At 43.0% G+C, this 7,543-nt stretch overlaps 1 protein-coding gene across 1 annotated transcript in view; it reads right to left on the reverse strand.

The window, feature by feature from the left end:
* Nucleotides 1-7,543, reverse strand: part of LOC109880506 (DENN/MADD domain containing 1B) — a 231,854-nt gene that overhangs the window by 9,369 nt on the left and 214,942 nt on the right. The window lies entirely within an intron of this gene.

Below are 7,543 nucleotides of genomic sequence, written 5' to 3' on the forward strand. Positions count from 1 at the left end.
GGGGGGGAGAGAAAGAGCGAGCGAGAGAGAGAGGGGGAGAGAAAGAGAAAGCGAGAGAGGGGAGGGGGGAGAAAGAAAGAGCGAGAGAGAGGTGGGGAGGGGAGGGGGTGAGCGGGAGAGAGAAAGAAGGGAGAGATAGAAAGAGAGAGGGGGGAGAGAAAGAGCGCGAGAGGGGGGAGGGAGAGAGAGGGGGGAGAGAGAGTGAGAGAGGTGGGGGAGGGGGAGAGGGGGAGAGAAAGAGGGAGAGAGAGGGGGGGAGAGAAAGCGAGAGAGGGGAGGGGGGGAGGGGAGAGAAATAGGGAGAGAGAGGGGGGAGAGAAAGCGAGAGAAGGTGGGGGGAGGGGGAGAGTGCGATGGCGAGAGAGAGGGGGAGAGAGAGCGCAAGAGCAAGAGGAGGAAGGGGAGAGGAAAAGAGAGAGGAGAGGGGGAGAAACAGAGAGAGTGAGGGGGAGGGGAGAGGAGGAGAGAAACAGAGAGAGGAGGAGAGAACTGGAGCAATAGAGAAAGAGCGAGCGAGAGAGAGAGGGAGGGGGATAGAATGAGAGAAAGAGGGGAGGGGGGAGATAGAGAGTAAGAGCGAGAGAAAGAGGGGGAGTGGGAGAGAAAGCGAGAGAGATGGGAGAGGGGGAGAGAAAGAGGGGGGGAGGGCGAGAGAGAGAGAAAGAGCTAGAGAGAAAGGGGGAGAAAGAGAGCGTGAGAGATAGGGGAGGGGGAGAGAAAGAGAGAGAGGGGGAGAGAGTGGGAGAAAGAGGGGGGAGGGGGAGAGAAAGAGAGAGAGGGGGGAGAGAGTGGGAGAAAGAGGGGGGAGGGGGAGAGAGTGGGAGAAAGAGGGGGTGGAGGGGGAGAGAGAGAGCGAGAGAGAGAGAGGGGAGGGGGATAGCAAGAGAGAGGGCGGGGGGAGTGGGAGAGAGGGGGGATAGAGAACTGGAGCGAGAGAGCTAGGGATGGAGACGCATGGCCAAGTCTGTCTTTCTGTTAGACATACAACTACAGACGCTGTTTGAGGCAGGATCCACTGCCTGCCTGTCCAACTGGCTGCCTCTGAAAGCACACTCTTTTTAACAAACCGGCTAAAAGAAAAGGATTGTGCACATTTAGCAAAAAAATCAAGTGTTCCTATAAAATCAGCAAGCGTGTCAGTGGATGTATGCAGTACTTCAAAGATACCAGCAGGCGGTAGTTTAGATTCAGCCAAAAATCTCACAGGCCAGAGACTACAAATAACCACCAAAACACACACACACACACACACAGACAGGCTCCAATCTCCTCATGATCACCATACAGATGTGTGTAGTTTCTCCCCATTAGAACGGAAGCAGAAAAACAAACTGTCCGCACTAGTCAAACACTCTCCATTCAACAAACACACAGACACACACAAAGTATCTCTCTTATGCTGGTCAACAAACACACACACACACACACACACACACACACACACACACACACGGTAGAGGTAGAGACACCATCACTCCAACCACAAGCCTGCTATCACTACACATTTCACCATCTCTCTCACAGCTAACATACTGCTGCAGCAACTAAAACACACACACGTAAGCCTCACACATCCCCCCCCATCCACACCCACACACAAACGCCTCACACCCCGCCCCCCCAACACACACACGTACGCCTCACACATCCCCCCCCACACACACACGTAAGCCTCACACCCCCCCCCCCCCCAACACACACACGTACGCCTCACACATCCACCCCCACACACACACGTACGCCTCACACATCCCCCCCCACACACACACGTAAGCCTCACACAACCCCCCCCCCCCCCACACACACACGTACATACGCCTCAAAAAGAGAGGAGACATATACCTCCAAACACTATTTACACCAACACTTACACTACAGTTACACTACACTTATACTAAAGTAGCACTCACTTCCGTCATCATGAAGTGCTTTGAGAGACTAGTCAAGGACCATATCACCTCCACCCTACCTGACACCCTAGACCCACTCCAATTTGCTTACCGCCCAAATAGGTCCACAGACGATGCAATCTCAACCACACTGCACACTGCCCTAACCCATCTGGACAAGAGGAATACCTATGTGAGAATGCTGTTCATCGACTACAGCTCGGCATTCAACACCATAGTACCCTCCAAACTCGTCATCAAGCTCGAGACCCTGGGTCTCAACCCCGCCCTGTGCAACTGGGTACTGGACTTCCTGACGGGCCGCCCCCAGGTGGTGAGGGTAGGCAACAACATCTCCACCCCGCTGATCCTCAACACTGGGGCCCCACAAGGGTGCGTTCTGAGCCCTCTCCTGTACTCCCTGTTCACCCACGACTGCGTGGCCACGCACGCCTCCAACTCAATCATGAAGTTTACGGACGACACAACAGTGGTAGGCTTGATTACCAACAACGACGAGACGGCCTACAGGGAGGAGGTGAGGGCCCTCGGAGTGTGGTGTCAGGAAAATAACCTCACACTCAACGTCAACAAAACTAAGGAGATGATTGTGGACTTCAGGAAACAGCAGAGGGAACACCCCCCTATCCACATCGATGGAACAGTAGTGGAGAGGGTAGTAAGTTTTAAGTTCCTCGGCGTACACATCACAGACAAACTGAATTGGTCCACCCACACAGACAGCATCGTGAAGAAGGCGCAGCAGCGCCTCTTCAACCTCAGGAGGCTGAAGAAATTCGGCTTATCACCAAAAGCACTCACAAACTTCTACAGATGCACAATCGAGAGCATCCTGGCAGGCTGTATCACCGCCTGGTACGGCAACTGCTCCGCCCACAACCGTAAGGCTCTCCAGAGGATAGTGAGGTCTGCACAACGCATCACCGGGGGCAAACTACCTGCCCTCCAGGACACCTACACCACCCGATGTCACAGGAAGGCCATAAAGATCATCAAGGACAGCAACCACCCGAGCCACTGCCTGTTCACCCCGCTATCATCCAGAAGGCGATGTCAGTACAGGTGCATCAAAGCTGGGACCGAGAGACTGAAAAACAGCTTCTATCTCAAGGCCATCAGACTGTTAAACAGCCACCACTAACATTGAGTGGCTGCTGCCAACACACTGACTCAACTCCAGCCACTTTAATAATGGGAATTGATGGGAAATGATGTAAAATATATCACTAGCCACTTTAAACAATGCTACCTAATATAATGTTCCCTACATTATTCATCTCATATGTATATACTGTACTCTATATCATCTACTGCATCCTTATGTAATACATGTATCACTAGCCACTTTAACTATGCCACTTTGTTTACATACTCATCTCATATGTATATACTGCACTCAATACCATCTACTGTATCTTGCCTATGCCGCTCTGTACCATCACTCATTCATATATCCTTATGTACATATTCTTTATCCCCTTTACACTTGTGTCTATAAGGTAGTAGTTTTGGAATTGTTAGTTAGATTACTTGTTGGTTATTACTGCATTGTCGGAACTAGAAGCACAAGTATTTCGCTACACTCGCATTAACATCTGCTAACCATGTGTATGTGACAAATAACATTAACATCTGCTAACCATGTGTATGTGACAAATAACATTTGATTTGATTTGATTTAAAGTTACACTAAAGTTATACTAGTTATACTACGGTTACACTAAAGTTATACTACAGGTATACTACAGTTATACTAGTTACAGTACAGTTATACTAGTTATACTACAGTTATACTACAGTTACAGTAGTTATACTACAGTTATACTACAGTTATACTAGTTATACTACAGTTATACTAGTTATACTAGTTACAGTACAGTTATACTACAGTTATACTACAGTTATACTAGTTATACTAGTTATACTACAGTTATACTAGTTATACTAGTACAGTACAGTTATACTACAGTTATACTACAGTTATACTACAGTTATACTACAGTTATACTACAGTTATACTACAGTTATACTAGTTACAGTACAGTTATACTAGTTATACTAGTTACAGTACAGTTATACTACAGTTATACTACAGTTATACTACAGTTATACTACAGTTATACTAGTTACAGTACAGTTATACTAGTTATACTACAGTTATACTACAGTTATACTACAGTTATACTACAGTTATACAGTTACAGTACAGTTATACTACAGTTATACTAGTTACAGTACAGTTATACTACAGTTATACTACAGTTATACTAGTTATACTACAGTTATACTACAGTTATACTAGTTATACTACAGTTATACTACAGTTATACTACAGTTATACTAGTTATACTACAGTTATACAGTTACAGTACAGTTATACTACAGTTATACTACAGTTATACTAGTTACAGTACAGTTATACTACAGTTATACTAGTTACAGTACAGTTATACTACAGTTATACTACAGTTATACTACAGTTATACTAGTTATACTACAGTTATACTAGTTATACTACAGTTATACTACAGTTATACTACAGTTATACTACAGATATACTAGTTACAGTACAGTTATACTACAGTTACACTAAAGTTATACTACAGTTATACTAGTTACAGTACAGTTATACAGTTATACTACAGTTATACTACAGTTATACTGCAGTTATACTACAGTTATACAGTTACACTACAGTTATACTAGTTATACTACAGTTATACTGCAGTTATACTGCAGTTATACAGTTACAGTACAGTTATACTACAGTTATACTACAGTTATACTAGTTACAGTACAGTTATACAGTTATACTACAGTTATACTAGTTATACTACAGTTATACTGCAGTTATACTACAGTTATACAGTTACACTACAGTTATACTGCAGTTATACTAGTTATACTACAGTTATACTACAGCTATACTAGTTACACTACAGTTATACTACAGTTATACTACAGTTATACTAGTTATACTACAGTTATACTGCAGTTATACAGTTACACTACAGTTATACTACAGTTATACTACAGTTATACTACAGTTATACTACAGTTATACTACAGTTATACTAGTTACAGTACAGTTATACTACAGTTATACTACAGTTATACTAGTTATACTACAGTTATACTACAGTTATACTAGTTATACTACAGTTATACTACAGTTATACTATAGTTATACTAATTATACTACAGTTATACTATAGTTATACTAATTATACTACAGTTACACTACAGTTATACTACAGTTATACTAGTTACACTACAGTTATACTAGTTACACTAGTTACACTACAGTTATACTAGTTACACTAGTTACACTACAGTTATACAGTTACAGTAGTTATACTAGTTATACTACAGTTATACTACAGTTATACTAGTTACACTAGTTATACTACAGTTATACTACAGTTATACTAGTTACACTACAGTTATACTAGTTACACTACCGTTATACTACAGTTATACTAGTTATACTAGTTATACTACAGTTATACTAGTTACACTACAGTTACACTACAGTTATACTAGTTACACTACAGTTATACTAGTTACACTAGTTACACTAGTTACACTACAGTTATACTAGTTACACTACAGTTATACTAGTTACACTACAGTTATACTAGTTATACTAGTTACACTACAGTTATACTAGTTATACTAGTTACACTACAGTTATACTAGTTACACTACAGTTATACTAGTTACACTACAGTTATACTAGTTACACTACAGTTATACTAGTTACACTGCAGTTATACTAGTTACACTAGTTACACTACAGTTATACTAGTTACACTACAGTTATACTAGTTATACTAGTTACACTACAGTTATACTAGTTATACTAGTTACACTACAGTTATACTAGTTACACTACAGTTATACTAGTTATACTAGTTACACTACAGTTATACTAGTTACACTACAGTTATACTAGTTACACTACAGTTACACTAGTTATACTACAGTTATACTAGTTACACTAGTTACACTACAGTTACACTAGTTACACTACATTTATACTAGTTACACTACAGTTATACTAGTTACACTACAGTTATACTAGTTACACTACAGTTACACTACAGTTATACTAGTTACACTACAGTTACACTAGTTACACTACAGTTATACTAGTTACACTACAGTTATACTAGTTACACTACAGTTATACTAGTTACACTACAGTTACACTAGTTACACTACAGTTATACTAGTTACACTACAGTTATACTAGTTACACTACAGTTTGGTGTTGAGGTAAAGGTAAAGGTATTGTATATTGTTTGGGATGAATGTATGGGTTGGGTACAGGGCAGCAGGCTCGAGTATGGATCTGGGTTAGATGCAGGTCACAGGAAAAGAGAGATGGCCATCGGAGCTCCATCTGTCTACATTGAAGGTTACAGGGGATGAGGATTGGGTCTGGGGTATGAGTTTGATTGAACAATTGATCTGAAGACCTGCCTAACACACACACACCACAGAGAAACCAGTACTCTGGGACATGCCATCCTGTGTGTGCCTGCACCAGCAGTCCCTGGGGTCCCGTTACTGTGACAGAGCTCAGAGCAAGGAGGGAGGTGTGTGTGTGTGTGGTCTTGTATTACTATCCTTTTCGGTACTGGAAATCCCCCAAAGTCCCCAAAAGGATAGTAAAACAAATAATTAGGGTTAGGGGTTAAGGGTTAGGGGTTAAGGTTAGGGGTTTAGGGTTAGGGGTTAAGGTTAGGGGTTTAGGGTTAGGGTTAGGGGTTTAGGGTTAAGGGTTAAGGGTTAGGGGTTAAGGTTAGGGGTTTAGGGTTAGGGTTAGGGGTTTAGGGTTAGGGGTTAAGGGTCTAGGGTTAGGGGTTAAGGTTAGGGGTTTAGGGGTTAAGGTTAGGGGTTTAGGGTTAGGGGATTAGGGTTAGGGGTTTAGGGTTAGGGGTTTAGGGTTAGGGGTTTAGGGTTAGGGATTAAGGTTAGGGGTTTAGGGTTAGGGGTTAAGGTTAGGGGTTTAGGGTTAGGGGTTTAGGGGTTAAGGTTAGGAGTTTAGGGTTAGGGGTTAAGGTAGGGGTTTAGGGTTAAGGGTCTAGGGTTAGGGGTTAAGGTTAGGGGTTTAGGGGTTAAGGGTTTAGGCTTAGGGGTTTAGGGTTAGGGTTAGGGTTAGGGTGTGTGTGTGTGTGTGTGTGTGTGTGTGTGTGTGTGTGTGTGTGTGTGTGTGTGTGTGTGTGTGTGTGTGTGTGTGTGTGTGTGTGTGTGTGTGTGTGTGTGTGTGTGTGTGTGTGTTTGAATTTGTGTGTGTGTATATAGGTGGGACGTAAAGGACCCACTATCACATATTGAGTCGACAACCAAGCAATCACCATGCAAACTACATCTAGCAGGAGCTTTGTAGAAAGCGAAAGAGAGACCCTTGAATTGAATTGAGAGACCGTGAGAGAGAGGGTGAGAGAGAGAGTGAGAGAGAGAGAGGAGTGACAGCAAGAGAGAGAGACAGAGAGAGAGAGAGAGAGAGAGAGAGGAGTGACAGCGAGACAGAGAGAGAGAGAGAGAGAGAGAGAGAGAGAGAGAGAGAGAGAGAGAGAGTGAGAGAGAGAGAGGAGTGACAGCAAGAGAGAGAGAGCAGAGAGAGA

This window comes from Oncorhynchus kisutch, linkage group LG13 (assembly GCF_002021735.2).
Source record: "Oncorhynchus kisutch isolate 150728-3 linkage group LG13, Okis_V2, whole genome shotgun sequence".
Taxonomy (NCBI): Eukaryota; Metazoa; Chordata; class Actinopteri; order Salmoniformes; family Salmonidae; genus Oncorhynchus; species Oncorhynchus kisutch.